This window comes from Papio anubis, chromosome 1 (assembly GCF_008728515.1).
Source record: "Papio anubis isolate 15944 chromosome 1, Panubis1.0, whole genome shotgun sequence".
NCBI lineage: Eukaryota > Metazoa > Chordata > Mammalia > Primates > Cercopithecidae > Papio > Papio anubis.
The window spans coordinates 153,196,491-153,223,426 of NC_044976.1; the positions used below are offsets into that span (position 1 = coordinate 153,196,491).

The 26,936-nt window shown below is 37.1% G+C and overlaps 1 long non-coding RNA gene across 1 annotated transcript in view; it reads left to right on the forward strand.

The window, feature by feature from the left end:
* Positions 1 to 227: 227 nt before the first annotated feature.
* Positions 228 to 26,936, forward strand: part of LOC110741417 — a 31,399-nt gene continuing 4,690 nt past the window's right edge. Inside the window, exons 1-2 of the long non-coding RNA XR_002517587.2 lie at positions 228 to 734; positions 26,773 to 26,828. This is a non-coding gene — a long non-coding RNA (uncharacterized LOC110741417). The remainder of the gene's footprint in view (positions 735 to 26,772; positions 26,829 to 26,936) is intronic.

The window sequence follows — 26,936 nt, forward strand, 5'->3', positions numbered from 1 at the left end:
TATAGATGTTAAATATATATGATAAATATATCTTTCACTTAGCTCATCGATTCGTATGCAACTTTATTGTTCAAGGATAATCTTAATGCATCATTTCTGTAAGGAAAATGAGTTGACTTTTGTGGCAGATTTTAATTATAAAAAATGGCACATAGCTGGGAGTGGTGGCACACACCTTCAGTCCCAGCTACTCAAGAGGCTGAGGCTGAAAGATTGCTTCCACCCAGGAGTTCAAGGCTGTAGTGAGCTATATCATGCTACCGCACACCAGCCTGAGCAACAGAGCAAGACCCTGTGTCTTAAAAAAATTAAATAAATAAAGGCATAGCGATATTTCCATACAACATAATCTCCCCAAACCTCGGCACTCTCCATCAAGAGATAAAGGTTATTTCCTTTCCTTTTACCCTTACCAGGCTTGTGACTGTGTCACATAGAGAATGTGGTGGACGTGATGTCACGTGACTTCTGAAGCTGTCGTAGAACAGATGAGAGAACTTCTTCCCAGTGCACTCTCTATCTCTCTTGCTCATGTGCTTGCCCTTGGAACTAAGTTATCAAGTTGCAAGAAAGCCCAAGCCACGTGGAGAGGTTCCTGTATCTGCTCTGGTTGAAAGTCTTATTTAAGGTTTCAGCTGAGAATCAACATCGACTCCCAATTATGTGAGTGAACAAGCCTTCGGGTAACTTTGATGCTCACTCTGCAAGCTGTTAACAGATGCTATGGGGTGCAGGTGAGCTATTCCTGCTGAGCCTCACTCACCAGATTCCTGAGTATAATAAATGCTGTCATTGTTTTAAGCTACTAAAATTTAGAGTGGCTTGTTGTACAGCCCTGGTAAGTAGAACAGGTTTTATTGTGTGAAGTAGAAAACTATCATAACAAAAACCAAAATATGTGGAAGTGGCTTTGGGAGTAAGGAGAAGGCAGAAGTGAATGAACCCTGAAGAAATTGTTAGCTGAGGCCTGATTGCCCTGAGGAAGTTGTCTGTGAGGGCTTAAAAAGGTGAGGAAAATGTTATTGGGAGCTTGAGGAAAGGGTACCTTTGACATAAAGTGACAGAAAATTTAGCAACACTGTCACCTGTAATGACATAGCAGATAGAAAGTTTACCTAATGAACTGGATGATCTAGCTGAGGAGATTTCCAGGCAGTGTGTTCAAGATGTCTCCTAGCTTCTAGTTGTTCATAGTAAAATGCAAGAGAAAAGCTATAACTGAAGAAGGGATGGTTAAATAGAAAGGAACCAGGATGTACTGGGTTCAAAAATTACAACTCCCTTTTATTACCAGCCTCTCCATATAGCAAATAACGCTAAAATTAAGAAATGGCCGCCGGGTGTGGTGGCTCACACCTGTAATCCCAGCACTTTGGAAGGCTGAGGTGGGTGGATCACCTGAGGTCAGGAGTTCGAGACCAGCCTAGACAACATGACGAAACCCGTCTCTACTAAAAATACAAAAAAAAAAAATTAGCCAGGTGTGGTGGTGTGCACCTATAATCCCAGATATTCAGGAGGCTGAGGCAGGAGAATCACTTGAACCCAGGAGGCAAAGGTTGCAGTGAGCCGAGATCACACCACTGCACTCCAGCCTGGGTGACAGAGCGAGACTCCGTCTCACAAAAAAAAAAAAAAAAAAAAAGGAAATGGCTTCTCGGCAAAAGTCAGATTGAGAGCTATTATCAGGAAGGTCAAATATAGAGCTTTATCTACAGATGAAGACAAGATTGTGACCAGAAAACCCTGTGGTGAGATATCAGAAACATTTAAGACGGTATCTCAAACTGAAAAAAAAAAAAAAAAAATCTTGCTCCAATTATTGTAAGGTTATTTCTCAAGGATAATTTCTATTTTATTAAAAAAAGAGCTTCTAAGAATCTTAAAGGTGTTGTCTCACAATAGCCCTGCGGGAAGCCCAAGACGGAGGAGGCCGTACCTCAAAGGAATTTCAATGGTAATGGCTTTTGTCTGATGCAGTAAACTTTAATAAAATTTAACTAGAAGAAAAAGGATGATATAAAATGGAAAGAGCTCCACAAACTAGGAATAGAAGGGAAGCTCCAACTTGCAAAGGGCATCTACAAAAGTTTACAGCTTTGTCATTCTTAAGGAAAGGCTTTCCTCCCTAAAATCAGGAATCTGTCAAGTAGTCCATTCTCAACACTTCTACTCAACAGTATACTGATATCTCTAGCCAAGGAAAGTAGGAAAGAAGAAGAAAGTAAAGACATTGATATTGAAAATGAATAAATAAAGCTATCTCTATTTTCACAAGTGCCGTACATAGAAAATACTAATGAATACACACACATACTCACCCTCTTAGAACTAATAAATAAAAGCAAAATACAGGATCAATGTACAAAAATTCATTGTATTTCTATACACTAGCAACAAATAATCTGAAAATGAAATTAAGTATAAAATTCCATTAAAATTGCATCTAGGGGATTAACATACTTAGGAATAAATGTAACAGAAAAAGTTCAAAAATTATACTCTTAAAACTGCAAAACAACACTGATTAATTAAAGAAGATCTAAATAAATAGAAATACATCATATGTTCATGGATTTGAAGTCTTAATATTGTAAAGATGGTGATATGCTCTAATTGATCTATAGATCCAATACAATTCCTATCAAAATCATAGGTGTCTTATAGTACTTGACAATATATTTCTGAAATGTATATGCAAATCAATGGACCAAGAATAGTCAAAATAATCTTGAAAAATAAGAATAAATTTGAAAGGTTAACACTTCCCAATTTTATACTTACCACAAATATACAGTAATCAAGACAATGTTGTAGTGGCATAAGGATAGACATATAGATCAATGGAATAGCAGTGATAGCCCAGAAACAAGGCCTTTACATTTGTGATCAATTGATTTGTGACAATGGTATCAGGACAATTCAATGGGGAAATAATAGTCTTTTTGAGAAATGGTATTGGAACAACTGGATATGCATATGCAAAAATACACCATACACAAAATTATCACATAATGGATTGTTGACTTAAATTTAAGGATTGAAAGTAGAAAACTCGTGGAAGAAAACATAGAAGTAAATCTTTGTGATCTTGGTTTGGGTGATGGTTTCTTAGATATGACACCAAAAGCAAAAGTAACAAACTAAAAAATTGGTAAATTGGATTTTATCGAAATTGAATACTTTTATACTATAAACCATGTCATCAACAAAGGGGAAAGAAACCCCAAAGAATTAGAGAAAGTATTTGCAAGTCATAGATCTGTTAAGGGAATTGTATCCAGACTATATAAATAACTTTTAGTACTCAACAATAAAAAGATAACCCAATTTAAAAATGGGCAAAGGATTTGAATAGACATCTCTCCAAAAAAGATTCACAAATGGCCAATAAGGACATAAAAATATGCTCAACATCATTTGCCATTAAAAAAATGTAAATGCAAACCACAATGAGATGCCATATCACACCCATCAGGATAGCTGCAATCAAAAAGACAGATAATAAGTGTAGGAAAGAATGTGCAGAAATTGCAACCTTCATACATTGCTGATGGCATGTAAAATGGTGCAGCTGCTTTGAAGAACAGTTTGGCAGCCCCTCAAAATGTTAAACATAAAGTTACTGTACAGCCCAGCAATTCTACTCCTTGGCGTATACTCCTCCAAAACAGAAACATACTTCCACCAGAAAAAATGTCTACAAAAATGTTCATAGCAGCATTATTCATAATAGCCAAAGGGTGGAAACAGCCCAAAAGTCCATCAACTGACGAATAGATAAGTGAAATGTGATGTCCTGGCCCAATAGAATTTCATTTAGTAATAGAAAAGAAGGAACAGTAGTTCATTCAGTAGGTATCTGCTACAACATGTATAAACGATGAAAACAATACATCGAGTGAAAGAAGCCGGACACAAAAGATCACCTATGCTATCATTTTATTTATACGAAATGTCCAGAAAAACCAAGTCCCGAGAGTTAGAAAGTAGATTAGTAGTTGCCTAGAGCTGGGAGGTTTTTGGGGCAGAGAAATGAGCAGTGAATGCAATTGGGTCTGAGGTTTCTTTTTGGGGTGGCGAAAACGTCTTAAAATCAGATTGTGCAAAGATTGCAAAGCTCTTTGAAATTATTTAAAAATAATTTCATTGTACACTTTAGTGAGTAAACTGTATGGTATGCAAATTATATCTCAATAAAACTTTATTTTCAATTTTAAAAAGTGTCAAGATTGTGAAAGGCTGAAAAACTGTCACAGATTGAAGGAGACTGAAGAGATGTCTAAACGCAATGAGGTATCCTTAATTGGATCCAGAAATTTTAGGGCATTCATGGAAAATTTAGGGAAAAACTTGGAAAATATGAACAAAGTTTGTAGTTTTATGTTAAAAACAAAAAAAAAGAAAGAAAAAGAAAAAGAAAGAGGCCTTTGGACTCTAGAATGACTACAGGCAAGAACCAGCCAAACAGAGGGCACAAGCAGGAGCCCAGAGAACAGAGCCCAGAGAACGGAGCCAAGGGGAACAGTGAATCACTCCCAGGAAGTAGAACAGAGCCCTAATCAAGGATTGGCAAGTATTTCACATTTGCTATCAACCAGTAGTCACTGGGTGCTTCCAGTTTTCCCACTTCACTAATGAGACATCCGTTATGATTATCTCATACTTGTCACACAATTTGGATTATTAGGTGTGTAGGGCACAGATAACTCATCTCTTTAGTTCCCAGTTCTTCGTACTTGGAATTCTTGAAGATCAGACTCAAGGAGCCTTCCCTATTCCTGTATCTGACTTAGATGATAGGATTCTAAATCTTCTCTACATTTAAAATATAATGCTGAAATGGGATGTCTTTTTAAAAAAAATATATCTATACATCTTTTTGGGGTAGGATGAGTTTTGGAAGATTCTAAGAAGAGCGCTGAGTGTTTTGTATGTGAGAGGAAGGGGTATGATGCCAGATGACAGTCTGTGGCAGAATGTATTTTTCAGAATAGTTGCAACAATATTTCTGGTCTCATATATTCTTCTAGCACTTTGGCATTCCCCATGAGGAGCTGAAGTCTATTTCCCCATCTCTTAAACCTGGGCAGGCTTGTGACTGCTCTGACAAGTAGAATGAACTAGGAGGGAAGCAGTATGACTTCCCTGGCTAGGTTAGAAAAGATGATATAGCTTCTGTCTGGTTTCCCTTCTCTTGGATATTCACTCTTAGAACCTGGGCTCAGGTTTGTAAGAAAGCCCAGGCCACATTAAGAGGTCACATGTAAGCCCCAGTATCCACCATCAGATATTTGAGTTAGTGAGAGATGATTCTAATGTCCAGCCTTGGAACTGATGTTGCTAATGTAAGTGGAGCTTACATTAAGGAGAGATGAGTTATCCTTGCCAAACCCTGCACAAAATAAATGATATTTCATTTGATAATAACAATAAATATTTAGCCCTTGAGCAAAATAAATGATGTCATTGCTTCAAGCCATTAAATTTGGGGGTTGTTTGTTATACTGAGATATCCTGGCATGTTACAGTGTTGACCTGAAGACAATTCCAGTGGCAAGTCTTTCTTTTTACCTAGCATATGGCACTTACCACTTTTTAAAAAACTGAAACGCAACTGACATACAAAAATGCACAGATTTCAAATTTCTAATAAATATGATGACTTTTGACAATTTTATATACCCATATAACCACATCCCAGAAGAAGAATTAGAATGTTTCTATTGCCAACGAATATTTCCTCATCTCCTTTCAGTGGCATACTGGAGCCAGCTCTCCGTGACTGTGGGAGTCAACTGTTCGCATGCATTCCTAACTCCTAGTTCAGTCACATCACATTGGCAGCCAGAAATCTTGAAATTGGAAGTATTCACAGCATAAAAATCAACAAATGCTACAAATCAAAACTTTCACCCACCCACCACCCCAGCTAGTTCTAAACATTTAACAGATACTACTGATCCTTCCCCTTTTCTATCAATTCCTCCACCCTCCGGAGGCAAATCCTTTTTATTGCTCTCATTGTAGTGAGTTTTGCCTATTCTTGGATTTCTTATAATGGGATTATCCAGTGTGTATCCTTCTGGATCTGCTTTTTTTCACTTAAAATAATATTTGGAAATTGATCCATACTGTTGCATATGTCAGTATTCACTCCTTTTTAATTGATGAATAGCACTCATTGTCTAAACATACAATGCCATTGTCTTTTTTCTTGTTGATGGACATTTTGAGCTGCTTCCAATATTGAATTATTTTGAATAATGCCTTTGTGATAGTAGTGCTTGTCTTTCAGTAGACATATGTTTTCAATTCTTTTGAGTGATATGGGAGTGGGTTGCTGGGTCATAGAATAGATCTATGCTTAACATTATCAGAAAAAGAGAAAGAGTTAACCAAAGTGCTTTTACCATTTTACTCTGCCATAAGCAATATATGAAAGTTTTCATTGTTCCACATGTTTGCCAAGATTTAGTATTATTGATATTTAAAAAATTTTATTTTGACAAATTGTAGGCACATAATGGTGTTTCATTTTGGTTTTAATTTGTGTGTTCCTGATAACTAATGATGCTGAGCCTCTTTCCAGGTGATCAATCTTGTGATCAACACTGGTAAAGGGTTTTTTTTAAGTACTTTGTCTACCTTTCTCTTGGGTTGTTTTCTTGTTATTCATTCATAACAGATTGAGAATATCCATATGTTCTTTTTGCAAGTCGTTTGTCCTAGCTGTCTATGTATGTATGTATGTATCTATCTATCTATCTATCAATCAATCAATCAATCATCTACCTACCTACCTACCTATCAATATTTTTTCCAGTCTGTGGCTTGCCTTTTTTTTCTACTTAGTGGTTAAAAAACAAAATTATTTAACTATCCCTACGTTACAAAGATATTCTCTTTTGTTTTCTTTTACAAGTTTGGAGTTCTAGCTAATGTTGGAATTTATAATCTATCTTAAAATTAGTATTAGTCACTGGAGTCAGATATGGAGTGAGAATTTTTTTTTTTTTGGTCTTTTTTTGAGATGGAGTCTCACTCTGTTGCCCAGGTTAGAGTGCAGTGGCATGATCTTGGCTCACTGTAACCTCCGCCTCCAGGTTCAAGCGATTCTCATGCCTCAGCCTCCCGAGTAGCTGAGATTACAGGCATGCACCACCATGCCTGGTTAATTTTTGTATTTTTAGTACAGATAGGGTTTTGCCATGTTGGCCAGGCTAGTCTCGAACTCTTGACTTCAAGTGATCTGGCTGCCTCGGCCTCCTGAAGTGTTGGGATTACAGGCATGAGCCACCACGCCCAGCCTGTTTTGTTTTTTATTGCTGATTTTTGCAAGGGGGTTACCAATTTTTTAATTTTTCAGAAGGATAAACTTTTGAATATTTTGATTTTTCTCTATTTGACTTTTATAGAGTTTCGTATAAAGGGAATCATATTATATGTACTCTTGTCTGTATCTTAATAAGACAGAGTGCACTTAATATAATGATAAGATAGATTATAATTATGAGATGCATCCACATTGTCGCTCATATTCATTGTTCGTTTCTTTTTATTGCTTAGTAGTATTCCATTGTATGGATATACTACAGTTGGAGGACATTTGGGCTGTTTCTAGTTTTGGGCTATTATGAATATAGCCACTGTGAATATTTGAGTAGAAATTTTTGTGTAGATACGTGTTTATATTTTTCTTGAGTGTATATCTAAGAATAAGATTGCTGAGTTGTGTGGTATTTATATGTGTGATCATTTTAGAAACTCACAATTTATTTTTTAAGTGATTTTACCACTTTACAATCCCACCAATAATGCATGTGAATTCTTGTTGCTCCACAACCTCATCAACAATTAGATTTGCCAGTCTTTTAAAATTGTAGCCATTCTAACGTGCATGCAATAGTATACCATTGTGAGGGGTTTTTATGGTGTGTGTGTGTGTGACAGCGTCTCACTCCATCACCCAGGCTGGAGTGCAGTGGCGTGATCTTGGCTCACTGCAACCTCCATCTCAGTCAGGTTCAAGCGATTCTTGTGCCTCAGCCTCCGGAGTAGCAGAGACCACACATATGCACCACACCTGGCTAACTTTTGTAGTTTTAGTAGAGACAGGGTTTCCCCCATTGGCAGGATGGTCTCAAACTCCTGACCTCCAGTGATCTGCCCACCTGGCCCTCCCAAAGTGATGGGATTATAGGTGTCAGCCACTGCACCCAGCCCATGATTGTGGTTTTAACTTATATTTTTCAGGTGATGAATGATGCTGAGCATATTTTCATTTGTTAGTTGACCATTTCTTAATGGTGTCTTTGGAAGAGCAGTTAATGATTTTAATGAAGTACAATTTATCCAACTTTTATGCTTTATACTTTTTGAGTAACATGTCACAAAACTTTTTCTCTAATTAGTTTTTTTCTAGAATTTCTAAAATTTTACTTTTACTTCTAGGTCTATCCTTTATTTTGAATTTGTTTTTGGTTACAAGGAGAGGCTAAGGTTGAAATTCTTGTGTTTTCTTAGGAAGGACCAGTTGTTCCAGAATTATTTGCAGAAAAAGTTCTTATTTCTCAATTAAATTATCATGTCCTTTCTTTAAAAAGCATTTTCAGTTTCATGCTCCCTAATGATTAATGATGTGGAATATTTTCACGCCATTTTTACCTCATTTGCCATTTGAATATCTTTTTTGAAAAGTGTCTATTCAAATCTTTCCCCATTTTTAAAATTTAAAATTTTTTTGTCTTCTAATTTTTGAGTTGTAACAGTTCTTAATTCATTCTTGATATAAGCTTTTTCTCAGATGCATATTTTGGAACTATTTTCTCCCAGACTGTGGCTACTAACGGTGCCTTCAAAAGCAATGTTTAACATTTTTATGAATTCCAATTTATTGAAATTTTCTTTTCATGCTTTTTGATTCTTAAATATTTTCTAAACATAAGATAATTAAGATTTCATCCTGATTCTTCTAGAATATTTACATTTTGAGCTCCCACATTTGTTTTCTCATCTATTCTGTGTTTCTTGTTGAGGTAGATAAAGATTGAAATTCTTTTGTAGATGGCTCTCCAATTGTTCCAGCAATGTATCTTGAAGAGGTTGCTTTTACTCTACTGAATTGCTTTGGCAGCTTTGTTGAACATCAATTGACCACATATATGCGTGTCTATTACTTGATTTTCTATTTCATTGCTGAATATATCTTGTTTATCCAAACCATGCAGAATCAATTATTCTAGCTTTATAATGAGTATTAAAATTTTAAATTGGGTTTTCCTTGTTATTTTTAAAGCTGTTTTGGTTATTTTAGAAAGGTGATTTGCTAATGTAATCCCACTACATTTTCATGTAACTTACAGAATCTATTTTTTTTTTATTTGTAAGGGAAAAAAGTCTGCTGTACATTTTGATTGAGATTGTATTGAACCTATACATTAATTTGGGAGAGAATTTGTTATAGGATCAACAGGTTCATATACCTATCACACAGTAACAGACCAATTACACTGAGAGTAGGGTTTACAGCAAAGAAAAAGTCTAATGATCACAGGGCAATGAGTGAGGACATGGGAAAAGACCCTCAAATCAGCTTCCTGAGGATTTCTGGGCTGGAGTTTTTAAAAGGATCATGGAGGGCAAGGGACTAGAAAATTTGGATTATTGATTGATTGGCATAAGGGAGATGAAATACTCTGAATGTGGAAACTGCATTATTTTGTGAGTCACCTCCTGTGGGGTCTTTCAGACCAGCTGACATCAGTAGTTTCATTGGTATGTAGGACCTGAAAGAATGTCTCATATGGAAAAGGTAATGTTTTATAATGTTCACGATATTATCTATAGAGTAGATAAGGGGAACTATAATCTTATAATAGGATCTCCATGATTTTGAGGCAACAGGCACCAAACAACTCTGAGGAAGCAGGTCAGAGAGCACCTGATTTACTTAGTGATTAATGCTAAATGTGCTGAAACTTGTAATAAATCTTACATATTTCCTGTCATATTTACCCTAAGTATTTTTTATATGGGCTTGGTATTCTCCAACGTGGTATATCAATTTATTTCAATCTAAAGGCACTTATTAGTTCTACTAGCATTTTTGTTGATTCTGTAGGATTTTCTACATAGGTGAATGCTGGCTGAGGATAATGTTAGTCTCTTCATTTCTAATTTGCATAAATTTTGTTTCTTTTTTTCATCTTATTCACTGATTAGAACTTTGGTACAATATTGAAAAATATTGATGAGTATGGATATATTTGTCTTTCTCCTGCCATTGAAAGGAATAATTAAGTCTTTCATAATTATGTGATGTTAGCTATGGCTTTTTTCAGGGATGTCTTATACCAGGTTAGGCAAGTTCTTTTATTTTCCAAGTTTTCCAAGAGCTCTTTTGTTTTTTGTTTTCAGAAATAAATGATGGATTATGTCAAATGGTGCTACGGTTTGAATGATCCCTCTAAAATGCATGTTGAAATTTAATCCCCAATACAGTAGTATTGAGAGTTATGGCCTTTAAGAGGTGATTCAATTATGAGAGCTCTGCCCTCATGAAAGTATTAATTTATTTGTGGATTAATGGATTAAAGGGTTTGTGAATTAATGGGTTATCGTGAGAGTGAAACTAGTGATTTTCTTTTTTTTTTCTTTTTTTTTTTTTCTTTTGAGACGGAGTCTCGCTCTGTCGCCCAGGCTGGAGTGCGGTGGCCGGATCTCGGCTCACTGCAAGCTCTGCCTTCCGGGTTTACGCCATTCTCCTGCCTCAGCCTCCTGAGTAGCTGGGACTACAGGTGCCCACCACCTTGCCCGGCTAGTTTTTTTTTGTATTTTTTAGTAGAGACGGGGTTTCACTGTGTTAGCCAGGATGGTCTCGATCTCCTGACCTCGTGATCTGCCCGTCTCGGCCTCCCAAAGTGCTGGGATTATATGCTTGAGCCACCACGCCTGGCCGAAACTAGTGATTTTCTAAGAAGAGAAACAGAAATCTGAGCATAATACATTAGAATGCTCAGCCTCCTTGCCATGTGATGCCCTGCATCAACCTGGGATACTACAGAAAGTTTAACTACAGGAACAAGAAGGCCCTCACCAGATACGGTGCTTTACCTTTGGAAATTTCAACCTGTATACCTGTAAGAAACAAATTTCCTTTTTAAAACAAATTACCCAGTTTTAGGTATTCTGTTATAAGCAAAGTAAGACAAATGGTCTCTTCAACTGCAGAGATGATCATTTGTTTCTACTTTGTTAATATGGTGAATAATATTAATCATATTTTAAAAATTCAACAAATATTTCCTAATAAGATAAAAAGGTAGGCCCCGCCTGGCAATAGTTTATTTTTAAAAATATTGTTAGATTCTATTAGCTAAAAGTTGTTAATAATTTTCACATTTATCATTATTGTTAACATTGGTCTTTTGTTTTCTTACATTTTCTGATTTTTATGTCAGAGAAGTGTTAGCCTTATTCACTGTGTAGGGATGTTTTATTTTTCTTCAGTTTTCTCAAAGAATTTGTATGGAATTTATATTACTCTTTTCTTGAATGTTTGATAGAATTTACTAGTGAATTTATCTGGGCCTGAAGTTTTCTTGATGGTAAGATTTTTAACTACAAATTCAATGTCTTTAATAAGGAGTCGTTTTGTTCACCTAATTTATCTTTAGATAGCATTGTAGTTTGTGTTTTTCAAGTAATTTTTTCATTTTATCTAGGTTGCCAAATTTGTTACCATGAAGTTCTTCTTAATATTTCCCTATTTTCTTCCTAACTGTAGGATCTGTAGTGATGTTCTCTTTCTTCTGGATAATTTGTGTCTTTTTTACAAATTATTCTGACTAAAGGTTTACCAGTATTTTTGATCTCAAAGTAGTAGTCCTTGGATTTTTTTCTGTTTTTAATTTCATAGATTTCTGTTCTTTATTATTTTCTTTTCTCTGCTTGCTTTTGTTTCATTTTGCTCTGATTTTTTATTTTCTAGAAGTAAGAGCTTAGATTATTAATTTGAGACATTTTCTCCTAAAAGCTAACCGTAAGCACTTAGTGGTATAAATCTTACCCGCAGCACTGCTTTACCAGCATCCTTAAACTTGTTTAAAAATTGCATGTAATGGAAGTTTTGCTACCAACTACTTCTTACAGACTTTTTGGCTAAAAAAAAATTTTTACCTTCACATTTGTAAAATATTTACTCTGGGCAGAGGGTCCTAGGTTGACAAATTTTTCTTTTAGTATTTTAAACCTTCTGTTCACTATTTTCTGGCTTACTTTTTACTGATAGGATATGTTATTTTATCCTTACTATAATTCTTCTGTTCATATGTGTCTTTTTCCAACCTGCTTTTAAGATTTTCTTTTTATTGCTGGTTTTAAGTAATGTGATTGCCTTGTTCCTTGGTGTATTCTCTTCATATTTATTGTGCTACATTTTTGTCCAGCTTCTAATGCTGACAGGGATTGAGAGTTGTCGGTTCTTGTTTTCTTAGTTTAAACTAATTTAAATAAGAGACATACTGCAGTAGAGAAATAGTAGAAAGCAGTTTATTGCAAAAGAGAAAGAACACTCTGAAAGCTAAGTGAAAATACACTCCAAAAGATAAGTTAGAGAGGGCTGCTCAAGAGGTAAGTTAGCAAAGACTAGCTCTGAGGAGACTCCCTTTATTGGGGTCTGAAATGGTTATTCACAAGGAGGAGAGAGGAGGTTTTCTAGTAAGTATGTTTGAGGTGGTCCTCTGGGTGCATATGCTCAATTGCTGTACATGCTTGTTCATACATCACATGTCTTACTAGCATTTTAAATCTGCATCCACTGAGTATGTTTTTTACTATTATAATCAGCAAAGGATCAGTCTGAAGACAAGTCTTACTTGGATGAGCTTAACTACAAAGTGAATGCTGGGGCTCTTTGTGTTGATAATGTGGTTGCCACATTTGCCATGTCCCAAGGAAACGGTTACTTGCTTGACTAACTATCCTGCCTCATTTAGATCTGTGGGTTTATAGTTTTTGTCAAATTTGGAAAAATATTGACCATTGTTTCTTCAAATATTCTGTACATCCCTTACTCCCCTTAGGTGATTCCAGTTACACATAAATAGGCCACTTCAGGTTGTCTCCCAGATCCCTAATGCTCTATTCCCCTTTTCAGGCTTTTTTCTTTGTAATTCATTTTGTATAATTTTTATTGCTACGTCTTCAAGTTTACTAATCTTTTCTTCTGCAATTTCTAACTTGCTATTAATCCCATCCAGTGTATTTTTAATTTCAGACTTTAAAAGAATCATTTTAAACTTGTTTTGTTCCTTCTTACATCTTTCTTGTCTCTCCTAACATGTTTAAATAATTTTATATCTTTTTAAACATATAGGTAGTAGTTATAACTTTTAATGCCTTTGTTTATTGATTTTATCATCCATATCATTTCTCTTTGTTTCTATTGATTGCATTCTCTCCTCATTATGAATCACAGTTTCCTATTTCTTTGTATGGCGGGACTTTTTTAATTGGAATTTTAATTTTAACATTTTACCTTTTGAATATCTTGTTGAATTCTTTTAAATATTCTTAAATTTTTCTCTAGGGTACAGTTAAGTTTCTTATAAACTGATTATTTCAAGACTTATTTATAAGTTTGATAGTTGAGATCACAGAACCCTTTAAGCTTAATTTTGCCCTACTATATAGTAATACCCTTTTGAGTATTCTACTGGAGTCCCACAACTTATAAAGATTTTTTTCCTCTCTGGATAATAAGAGCATAATCTTGTGTTGGCTCTGTGGAAGTTCCAGAGATTGATAGCTTTGCCTCTTTCAGATGATCTCAGCCTGTTTCTCTGGCAAACCTTGACAAATACATTTAGGTAATTTTCTCACATACATGTGCTGATTATTACTTAGCTGAACACTAGAGAGGAAGCCTCTGTAGACCCATTTGGCTCTTTTCATGGTCTCTCTCTCTCTGGTGAAATTATCCATCTTTTAGAGTGTATGTCCATCTTTTCTCCTAGATTCATTAAAATATTTGTTTATGTATATATTAATGTCCCTTTCTGTGATTTCAATATCTAAGTACTCTCTGGGTTTACTTCTATTCTTGGTTTCTCTCTTGACTGGGGAATTTCATTTTCCTGCCTCTCTGTGCATTTTAAAATGGTATGCATGAATTATATGTAAAAGAACAGTAGAGACTGGAGTACATATTGTCTCCCCAGTTGGACATTCTATTTTTCTGATAGATTGCAGTTTGTGATGCTTAAGCTAATTTAATCTCTAGCTGGTCTAAGTTTGGCCTTTGTTGCAACTTAGATTTAGTTTACCACTAACTTCGAATGTTTTGAGAGCAGAATCGGGACTACAATTCTGGCAAACTTAGTATCTGACCTCTTAAGAAACTGTATTTCATTGCCAGCTTTCTGAACCTTGAGAAAATTTCCTTTTCGGGAAAGCTGCCAGACTTTTTGCATGACTAGGGAGTTATCTTTGGTTTCCAGTCTTACCCTCAGATCACTGCAACTTGAAAGATCTATTTCCACTCAGCTATCTTTACACTAGCCTTTGAAGAGAAGCTGTCTTACATACTGTATGGGGCCAGATGCCTTGGAGGCATTTTTATCAGGTCACTTTTTCCATCCACATTGTTCTGAAGGTTGCTACAGTATTCCTGAAGATGGTCTTGCGTGCCTAAAATGAAGGACCACTCTCAGCTTTCCTGCCTTGCCCTAATCTTTTAGAGTATTTCCCCTCATATGCAATGAAAGCTCAAGAGAAATTTAAATGTTTGCTAAAAGTTTGACTTATTTCTTTGTATCTCCATTTCTTGTGGATTCTCCCTCATCCTGCTGCTCTACCAGAAATGAAATCAGTTCCTTCCCTCTTAAAAAAAGAGCTTGCCACCTTCTGAAATTTTGTGGGGTTTTTTTCCCTTTTTTGTATTTTTTGCATTCTTGTTTCTCTAATGGACTGGAGAAAACCCACAAATTTTGTGGCTTATCTGGCTTGTTCTCATTATTAAGATGAGAGGAAGACACTCATGATTATCATTCCACCAGGCATGAGAGCCATTGTGGGACCTTTTTGTCACCACTTTCAGGAGGTTTCTTTGCATTCTCAGCTCTACAATGTGTTTAACCACAACCCTCCCACACACACACACAAGCTATGTTTTTGTAGCATATGTAGCTTGTTCTCCTTGTTAAAGTAGGAGTGATAGTCCTTTGTGACTTTTTACATACTAGCCAGAACCAGAACCATTTGCATTGCATATACTCAAATGTATGTTTTCCTTATACCCAAATAAACTATTAGCCCCTTGAAGACAAGCAATGTAATTTTTAATCTTTTAAATTTCCCATAATGCCTAGTAGTTACTTCATACATATTTAAAATGAATACTTCACGTGTTATCAAGTTATTGGTGCCCAAGTAAACCTAGAACTGAAAGACAAATCTCAGAGATTACTAGTAGAACAATAATCAAGGTGTAGATCCCCTGGCTCTCAATAATTTTTCTCTTGTATTGTATTTGATTTGTAATCATAATGATATTGTATGTGGTATATAGCTCCAAGCTGTTATATCATCATCAACAACATAATTATCCTCATCTTGTTGGTTATACCTTTTCAATAATTGGTCATGTGGTCAAGAACTCCAATAAAAATGTCAGATGGCACTAGAGTCATTGAGAGAATAAAGCATGTAAATACAGACATACACAAAATTTTAGCTATAGACTTAATATAGAAATATATGTACGTACATCAACTTGTATCAAATAGAGTTAAACGGTTTAAATAGCTTTAATATGCGTAATTTAAATTCTTGCCTTCATTTTTATAGCAATTTCATTTTTAATGTTTTATATTCCATTTTCCTTCTTTTAATCTTGCTTTTCTGATATGCAATCCTATCTCAAACAAGAAGGCTATAACTGAGCAGGCAAGTAGTTCTTTAATTGAAACACTTATAGGGCACACTAGAAAACTATAAAGACTTTCAAGAAATAGCAAAACTTTAATAGGTTCTTGTGTATTTGTGTTGTAACCTAATTCAGTGCTCTTTCAGTATGCTGGAGGATGCTGCTAATTTATGGCTGTGATGAGCAATAAAGCAATAATAGTAATCGAAAGGTGCAATATTCCTTGTTTAGGGGGCATTTATGGTTATGTATTAAAACTATAAATACTTCAAGAAGCTGTGAAACTGATCTATAGAAAATGAAAGATAAGATCTCACTGCCTTCTAAAAGTGCTTTTCTAGCAGAAATCTGAGCTTGACTTTATGGTTTATAAATATAAACAAAGCAGAAGTGAAATGTTCAACGTGTCTACCCATCCAAAGGGACTACTTAAATAACCACTAGCACTCAAACCTAATAAAGGCTGGAAAGTTCCTTTGTTTCTTGTTTTATTTTTTAACTTTCTTCCCCTTATACCTTTAAAAAAATTGTTTTTCCTCTCTCCTTCATATCTTTTACATACTTAATCCTCTCTCTCTATTTCTGGCTTCTTATTTCTCCCATCTTTCCTCACATTACTTTCTATATCCATATTGGATGAAAGAAGCAAACTGTATTGAGGTGGAAAAAGATCCAGAATGCAGCTCTCCTGCTGAGGGTCCCAGGACAATAGGTAGCATACTTACAGGTACGCTTGAGTCTCTTTCTGAGCCTCTCCTCCTGGCTGGACCAGCCCCCACCCAGTCTTACCTTACAAGCAATCCTCTTATTAGTGCCTGTTCTGCAAAACTATTCAATACCTTTTGTTTCTTTTTTTTTTTTTTTGAGATGGAGAGTCTCACTCTCTGTTGCCCAGGTTGGAGTGTGCAGGGTGATCTCGACTCACTGCAAGCCTCACTCCTGGGTCTACAGCATTCTCCTGCCTCAGCCTCCTAAGCATCTGACTACAGGTGCCCACCACCATGTCTGGCTAAATTTTTTTGTATTTTTTAGTAGAGATGGGGAGTTTCCACCGTTAGCCAGGATGGTCTTGATCTCCTGACCTGGATCTGCCCACTTCGGCCTCCCAAAGTGCTGGGATTACAGGCGTGAGCCACTGTGCCCGGCCTCTTTGCCTCTTTTGTTCTTACCTTCACCACTCTATGTTGTTCTTGTGCCCATCAATCTGGATTTTTGGACTTTCACCTTGTATTTAATATTTGCTTCTGGCACTTACGTTTGGTGGCCCGTCATGTGCCTTTTTAAAAATCTTTCTGGACTTCTGTTATCTAAATACATACTTTATTCTCTATACCTCTCTGGTCCCTTTACTCTCTACTTGTCTCTGTGCCCCGAATTTCTCAAAGAAGGGGTAAAATGCACATAGGTCAACTGATTTCTAACCTAACCCAGAGCTTACTTATTCTTTAAAGTTGGGGTCAGGTGATTCCTCTGGTTAGAAACCATTCTCTGTAGTCCCATGCGATTTTCTACATACACCTCGGCATTGCACTTTTCAGATTATATCTGAGCATGTGTCTGTATAGTAGCTCCTCAGATCTGTGGCCCTTTGTGTTTAGTCCTGAGGAGTCCCTGTTTGATGATGATTCCAGAAGGATTATCTTTATGCAAGACAGAGATATGACCAGAGGAGGCTGAGTAAGAAATCTGTCTGTTCCAACTTTTCCAACACTTCTTTATCATCGGAAGCGCCAGGTTATGAGCTCTGTTTTATTTCTCAGGGTCCGACTACCGTGATCAGTCCATAAATGTAAATGGAATGATTAATACAATGATCAGCTTTATTTAACTAACAAATATTTCTTGATATCTCATTGGTACCAGGCAGTATTTTCAGGTACTGGAAATCTAACAGTAAATAAGACAAGTAAAGTCCCTGCCATTATCAGACTTATATTTCAGTGGGGCATCTATATAATAAACAAATTCACATAAAATAAAATGTTGTAAAGTGATAAGTGCTATAAAGAAGAAATCAGGATAATGGATTGAGAATGACAGGGTACTGGATAATCAAATTCTAAGCATGATGAAACCTATTGGCACTCTACCAGTCTGACTCCCTGACAGAAAATAAGGGAGCCATTGTTTTCTAACTTGGGGCTTTTAATTCCATTTTCTACACCCCTGGCTCTTCCAATGATGAAGTATTAGGAAAACTGGAACAGACATATTCCCCATTCAACCTCTTCCAGTCATCTCTCTCTCTTCCATAAGATCTTCATTGTGTCTGCATCAGTCAACAGGCAGGCCCATGAGTATTTCAGAACATACATACTGGACTGTGTTATGATGAGAAAAACTGGGGGCCAAATTCTGATAATGAAGACGTTTTAACAATTTTTCTCCACCTAGAGTGGAAAAACGAGTCTTCCCCTGGGAAAATGGGGCTTGACTGTATCTCTCTGTAGTGACAGGTTGAGAAAAAAACACCAATGGCTTTATCTCCCACAAAATCATTCTTAGGTGCTTCAACTCTTTTCAAACCATCCAAACTATGAGGGCGTCACCTTACCTATTCAGCATTAACTCTGGACTGCTCAACACACATTCTTTGTATTTCTTGGTGGTTCACTTCATTGTCAAGCAACACAGCATGTTCCTTCTTGTCCCTGGGAAGGCAGCAGGGCTCAGTAAGAAGAACATGAGCCCTAGAGTCAAAGACATTTGTTTTCCTACCATCAGCATTTACCGTGTGACTTTGGTAAACATCTTAACCTCTGTGAAACTATAACAAGGGTAATAATACATCTTCTTCCCGTTCTTCTGAGTACTAAAAGAGGCATTGTATACGTGTAAATCACTGAGCGCCATGTCTAGCACATAGTCTCTTCTTGTCTTAGTGGGACCCGGTGTGCCCCCCTCCTTCATCTTTTAAGACCCAGCTCTAGGCCCAATTCCTATAACCTCCCTAATATAGGTTAATATGTAACCTATATTACATATAGGTTAATATGTACATAATATATATTAACCTATATTACATATAGGTAATAGTTATAACTTTTAATGCCTTTGTCTATTGATTTTATCACCCATATAGTTTCTTTCTGTTTCTATTGATTGCATCCTCTCCTCATTATGAATCACATTTTCCTATTTCTTTGTATGGCTGGTATTTTTAAATTGGAATTTTAATTGTAATATTTTACCTTTTGAATGTCTTATTAATTGGGTAAAGACTGATGTGCTGGACTCTAGTTTCTTCCTCCTTTAAATATCTGCAGCACGTGTGGTTTGTACCAACAAACATACACTTAGCAATTTCCTAGCTTGGGTATTTTACAAATTGTTTCTCTAAGAACAGGAACACCTTACTCTTCTATGTCATGGTAGTGTCCCTAGCACAGATCTTGAGCACAAGCTCATTGATTAAAATAGGACACAAATAATGTCTTTTTTTTTTTCTCAAGGGTGTCTACATTTATTTTGACTCAAGTGAAATGAAGCATTCCTTTGAAACTGTCTAGATAATATAAATCATTGACCCCCAGAGACTTGCTTTCTAAAATAATTAAGGCAAAATGAAACCCCCTGTTTTTTTTCTGGCACATACATTGATTCATCTGATGAACACAACATTACTCTTTCTTAGCTTTACCAAGTATATCTATTTTCTCATAGAGACTCTGAGGGTAAGTAACCAGGCCAAGATTATACAACGAATTAGGTAAAGAGAGGCCATGTTGTATAAGAGTCAAAGCTAGCAACTCTGATCCCAGACCACAAACCATGCCTTTTCCTTTATGCAGCCCTGCCTCTCTTTCAATTTATTAACTTCTTATAGTTAGACATTATCACTGTTTTCTCCCCATACCCAAATCTCCATACTCCAAATGCCTAACTTGTTAGCATTGAAGATATGGCACATTTAATGCTACCTATTGCTTCAGAGTCTTTTTAGATTCATTCTTGGCTTTCCCAGTAGAAGCAAGTACAAAACAAAACAGAAAAGGAAAAACAACCCATGTGTCTACACCAGAGGCCATTTGCATGGTGTTTCTGGACTTCCCGTTCCTGAGAATTCTCCAGATAGTCATTACTTACTCTCTCCTTCTCTCTCTATCAAGAGAAGGAAAACTAGCAGAATGACAATATTTTACTATTTTGAAAGTTCAAATCCACTGGTTTTCTGTTTGCTTTCCACTCTTTTAGATATATCCCTAGATACTGATGGGAGAAGGATTGTCAGAGGTTTAGAGATAAAGAGAAAGAAGAAGAAAGAGAGCAGTGCAAAACAGTGGTTTGAAGGATGACACAAGCTTAGGCCTATTTCAAAAGAGACAGCCACAATGTGCTAGCACTTACGGTAACAACAGAGCTGACAAGATGAGAACTTTCTTTTATCTTTTTTTGCGTTTTCTTCATCTGCAAGGCATGGTGTTCTGGAAATGTCTCCCAAATGCTGGGGAATAAACTGAAGTTGCATCAGTTAGATATTGCCGAGTAACACACACGTGCACAACTTAGCAGCTTAAAAATTAAGCATTTATTATTTCTCATCGGTCTACATGTCAGCTGGATGGTCCTGTTGATCTACTCTAGTCTTTGCTCAGCTGGGCTTGCTTATATATCTGTGGTCACCTGGTGGGGAAGCTCTGGACTAGCTTCTCACATGTCTGGCTGTCAGCTAGTGTGATGAGTGACTGGGCCATGTGTCTCTCATCATCCAGCATTCCAGTCCAGCTTGTTCTCATGGGTTAGGCAGGAGTCCCTAGAGAGAAAGGAATTTATTTGTCAAGGCCTCTTGAGGTCTAGCCTCAGAAATGGCACACCATCACATTTTTGCATTCTATTGACTACAGCAAGTCAAAGACCAGCCAAGATTCAAGGTATGGGAAAATAGGCTCCACCTATTGATTGAAATGGATACAAGATTCAGGGAGGAACGATGACTTGCAGCCAGTTTTGTAGTCTACCATAGTCTTTCTTCCAGCCACAAGTATTTCTCTCAAGTTTCAGTCCCTTTCAGGACCTCCACCAATATCTGGTGATTGACATCATGTCTGGATGCAGCTGCTTATAATCCACAGCCTGTGAATATAAAGACAGGTTACATCCCCAAAACACAAAAGATACAATGGAGAATAGGAATAAAATGACTACAACAAATACTTCCGCTCAAAAAAGGGAAATAACAGAAGGTAAACAGCCAGGAATTGGTTCAGAGCAACTCTGATATCCTCCTGAGTAAATGTTTCTAGGCCTTTCACTCTAGACATGGGGAGAGTTCCTTGATTAGATCTCACTTCTGCTCCCTGGAAGTGGCTCCTCATTTCATTCTTCTCCATGGCTCTTGGCTTTTCCCTTGGTGGCAAGAGGAGAGGTCTTTCCATTTCTGTTGCATTCCTTATGAATTTGAACAACTTTCTCAACTTGCTTACAGGCTACCATAGAAAAGATTGTGATAGACTGATTACAAAAATGTATGCCATTAAAAAATTAAGGCCAATTTTTATACCCCTTAAACATGGGCTTGGTCTCGTGATTTGTTTTGGACAATACAAGGCAGCAGAAATGATGGGTGTGTCAATTATGATGCTAAGCTTCAAGAGGGCTTCTCCTGGACACCTGTGAACATCTCCAGGCTAACCTGCTTGTGGAGCATCAGAGACCACATGGAGAAGGGTTCTCTACATTAAGCCATCCTAGACCAGCCAGCCCACAACTAACATGCCAGTTGACTATATACACATGACTAAGGCAAACCAAAATTAGCCAAACCTGGTTCATAACACAAGAACATCCATCAGACCCATACCTTCATGTGTTAAAATAAATGTTGTCATTGTGCACCCAGGGGTTTTGAGGTTATTATTTTTGTTGTTATTGTTATACAATTTTACTATGGCAATAAATACAGGAGGGGGTTTCCTTAAATCAACTACTGGCCTCCAAGCTCAGCTTGTTTCTTGGTCTGAGTAGCTGATGTCTGCCCATGACTGGTGCAACCTGAATCTTGTGTTGTCATCTTTTCTATTTTATCTCTTCCACTTTTTGTATTAAAGATATGCATTTTATTCATAGCTGTTACTTCCATCTTTTCTAATAACAACCAGTCAGGTGAGGAATACAGAACAGGCATTCATTTCACTGATGGAAAAATTTCTGCTCAGAGAGGCTAAGTGATTTGTCTGCTCACACAGTTAGAAGCCAAATAGAGTATACATTATTCTATGCTAATAATGTTTAATTTTTTTTTTTTTTTTTTTTAAGAAACGGGGTCACACTGTGTTGCCTAGGCTGATCTCAAACTCCTGGACTTAAATGATCCTCTCACCTGAGCCTCCCAAATTGCTGGGTTTGTAGGCATGAGCCACCATGTCCAGTCAATCTTTAATTTTTTAAAAAAAATTATACTATATCGTCTCATCTTATCTTTCCTGCCTCCTGTCTTTTCTGCTTAAATCAAAAGAGGAAATGTAGTTTGGATAACCGAGCTTCCATCTGGAAATCAGACCTAAATTCTGACAAGCCTACCTGGGCATGGTGCTTCATACCTGTAATCCCAGCACTTTCAGAGGCTGAGGTGGGAGGATCACTTGAGCCTAGGAGTTGGAGACCATCATGGGCAACAGAGTGAGACCCCATCTCTCCAAAAAAAAAAAGTTGCTTTTTATGCAGATTAATTATGTCTTAGAAATCTGTCGTCAACCCTATCTGCTATTCAATGATATTATAAGGTTGACTAGAGAAGAAAAATAGAAACCTCTGTTTAACTGTGATTGTAGAGGGAAGAACCATGGATACAAGTAAAAAGAGAAAGATTCCAGGTTAATATAAGATAGAGATTTATAACCTGTCATTGTGAGGGTTCTCATATTTGGTGGGTAGCTAAGCTGGATGACCTTTGAGGACCCTGTCAACTCTAGGAATTAATGACTATGATACACCAATTTTTTTAAAAAAGACAAAGATATCTATCTATCATCGTATCAGGACAGCTTAGCTACTACTTAAAAAAAAGATTCAGTCAGTAACTATTGAAATGCTCCCTTACTGAAATGTTCTCTTAATCTTTTGTGATGCCACTCTGGTTTTCCTGATACTTTTTTGACTATTTCTTCTCATCCTCTCTCTGTGACTTTATTCCCCACTCCCTCCCCCCTACCCCCACTAAGTACCTTAAATATAGACACTTTCCCAGGACTCTCATTTAGCTTCCTTCTTTTTAATCTCTATGTAGCTTTATGGGATTATCCACTGCCACAGCCTTTCTGCCGTCTACATGCTGATCATACCTAGGTCTTTATTTCTGGTCCTGTGATAGTCATTACTGCTATTTGCCAAATATTTCCAGCTCTCCTTCCTTCCAGGAGGAATGCAGTCCTGGCTCCCTGAAACTAGGCATGGCCTTTGACTAGTTCTTTGCAGAGATGTCATGTGTCACTTTCTGGTCAAACATTTAATCACCAAGACAAGCCCTTCCAGATCTCTCTTTTCCCTCTGGCCCAAGAGCCAATGACTTTCAAAATGGTGACTACTATGTCAGCTTGAGTCTGTGAGTGGCTACAGTGAGCAAAACACTCTTGCTGACCTACAGTAGACGGTAGAGTAAGGAAGAAATTAACCTTGGTTTTTTTAAGCTGCTGAGATTTTTATTTTTATTACATCATAACCTAGTTCATCCTAACTGATAAAAGCCATGACTTCTGTCTCTTGAGTTCCAAATCTCTACGTGACATCACCTCCTAACATTTCCATTTGGATGTCAAATGTGTACTTCTAACATTGAATCCCAAACCAATATCACCAATGCATGATGAATCAATAATCTTTCCCCAAGCTCTGCTTCTTTACTTTTATCAACTATATAGTGTTGTTACTATTATTTACCCAGCGAATCAAAGGATAAAAAATTATCTTGTAACCAATCAGGTACTGGGTTTGCATTTATCTCTGTAACATTTTTCACACTCAGGCTCGTCTCTGACAACTATTGCTGTTTTAGTTCAGGTCTTCAATACCTCTGGGTGAACAATTGTATCTGTCTCCAAATGTGCTCCAGTCTCACATTCTAGCTCATTCCCTTAAAAAATCAAAGTTTCCTAAATGCAAATATGACCATAACTATTCTGCTTATTCATCCTTAATATTTCCTCAGGGCCTTCAAATAAGGTTCGAATTGTCCAGCATGGTCTAAAAAGCTCTCTACTGTTTCAGGAGCACTCAAGGGAGAAGGACAGGAAATCCAGGTAGAAATTACACCATGGGAAAAGAGCAGAAACAAAAAATGATGATGCTTCATAAGGAAACTGCAAGCAGGTGGGCATGACATTAGCAAGGGACCAATGGAGGGTGGAGAGAGAGAGAGGGAACTAGAGAGGTCCTGTTTCTTTGTTCATGCTTCATTCTCTATCTAAATCATACTTTCTCCCCGTTCCAGTCCTTACATCCTCACAGGAAATACCCATTGGCTTTTCAAATTTTTATCTTGAATTCCTATCACTGTGAGGCCTTTTCTGCTCACAATAACACTTTATCAAGCTTTTTTTTTTTTCAGTATTCATCTCCTTCACCAAGCTGGGAGCCTCCTGAGGGTAAAAACAATTCATTTCTGCTATGAATTCATTCCTCAGGAGCCAGCATAATAGCTGCCACATACCAGGTACTCAATCTGGTTGTTGAATGAATAAAGGAATGAGTGAATGGGTGCCCATCTTTAGCCTCTCTTGGCAGCCCCATTCACTATTCAGAATGGGTTGCTTAAAGTTCCAGCTTTACAGATGGATAAGAAAGAGGGGCTATTTTTGCTTTCCAATCTTCCATCTCCATGTTATCAACCCACCCTCCCCACAGTGCCAATCTCTGCCTATAATCCTGTCAGCAGCCAGTTGCTTGGCACCAACAAGGCCAACTCAGCAGTTCTCCCCACACATCCCTGGGGGAAACCATTCACCTTATCACCAAAGACAGAGAGAAAACGCCCATCTGTTACAGCTCTGAGCTAGAAGTCTCCTAATTGTATCAGCACACAGGCTGCATATCAGATTTCCTTGTTTTTAGGGAGCACTTAGAAAGATTTTTCTCTCTTTTTATTGTTGTTTTCTCCCCAGCAAGTGACCATATTTCATCTCCACCGAGACACAATGAAAGAAATTTCCAAGCAAATTTGTTGCCTAATGATTCCAGAGAAGGTGCTTAGAACCATAAATGTCTTCTTGAAAATCTGTAGAGGAGCCCAGCTCTGTAAACTTTTTAAAATTAGCACATAGTAAATGCACAATTCTTGTGCTGGGTCAATATCCGAAATGAAGGTGATAATGGCATCAGAGGGGCTCCCAGAATAAGCATCATTCCAGCACAAAAGGTATCAGCCTTGGAAAATTGACTGGAAGGTTTCCAAAGACATCTGCAAGGGCAAGGTTGAAATTACATGGCCATTTCTCAAACATGAACCCATGGGACTTCTAAGTGTCTCAGGAAACTACTAAGCTGGGAAAACATGCTTGGACTTTTAATCAAACTCCTCCTGGTGACTTGTACAGTCATTGCTGGGCCTATTTCTCCATTTGTAACATAGAAAAGAAACCATCCTGGTCCCAGACATTTTTTTGTTCTCCCAAGGAAGGAAGATGACTGAATTTCATAAAAGTATTTGAACACTTGGAACTAAACAACTTGTTTGTGCAATTAACATGCAGCTGTTGAGCACCTACTGTTTGTCAGAAGTATGTGATAACTAAACATGACTGACTCCTGCTCTTAAGGCACTAAGTCTAGTATAGAAGACAGTTATTAAATAAATACTTGCACAAAAAAGTATTTAATTATAAATTAGTTAAGTGCTCTGAAGGGAGAGTGTAGAATACTATGGGACGTATGAGAAGCGATCTAATTTGAATTGGAGGATTGGGAAGCAGAAAGTGAGGAGGAGGACTTTGAAGGGAAGGAAATGGCATGTGCAAAGGCCCTGAATTGACAAGCTGAAAAACATGGACATAAAGTGAGCTGAAGTGAGTACGATGTGAGAAAACACTGGATTGACAGGTGGCTCCCAATATGTGGACCTTGGATGTCGTGCCAAGAAGTTTAGCTTCTAACTTAAGTACAGTAAGAATGCACTGAAGCGTTTTAAGCAAGGAAGTGGCATATCCTTTTAGAACCTTAGTTAGAAAGGGTTCATAGTGAAGGAGTAAGAACAGTAACAGAAAATGTTGAAAGGTCCCGGTGGTTGAGACCATGGGCTGGCAAATTACAATCATGGGCCAAACTCAGCCTATCACCCATTTTTGTAAATAGAACTCTGTTGGGATGCAGTCATGTCCATTCATTTCTGTATTATTTATGGCTGCTGTTGCTCTACACAGCAGAGTAGAGTAGTTGCTATAGAGACTCTATGGCCCACAGAGATTAAAATATGTACTATCTAACTTTTTAGAGATAGCTTGCTGATCCTTGGTTTAGACTGAAGGGTTATTGAGGTCCCTGCAAAAAAAAAAAAAAAAAAAAAAAAAAAGGACTGATTCAAGATATATCTTAAATGGACCATAAGACCATCAACTTGAACTCCCACCTTATTCTGAAAGCTCAGAAGATATAGTCTAGAGTTGTAAATGAGTTTCTGAGGCTGTCATTTTGACTGTGGTAGAGATTTGTACGAGTTTATTTACCTCATACTTGTTCACTCCAGTCTTACTAAACTGATTTCATATTATTTTCAAATTAGAGGAGAATAACAGTTATTAACTACCATTGTATTTTCATTTAGTCACAAGCACTTACTGTTTGAATTACAAATTGCTCCAATAAAGACAGTGACTGCAGGTTTATCTCTGTTTTTATTTTTGTTTGTTTTCTTTAAGGTGCTGATCAGAAACCCACAAATATCTGCCAGGCTGGCAACGGACCCTAAAGAGAGGTATGGAATGTATCTGTCAGCTGCCTAATGCCCACGGCAGTCTGAAAGCATACCAGACACTCAGGACCTTGGTGGCTGGCTTACTTTCCTTATGTTCTCATTTTTTAA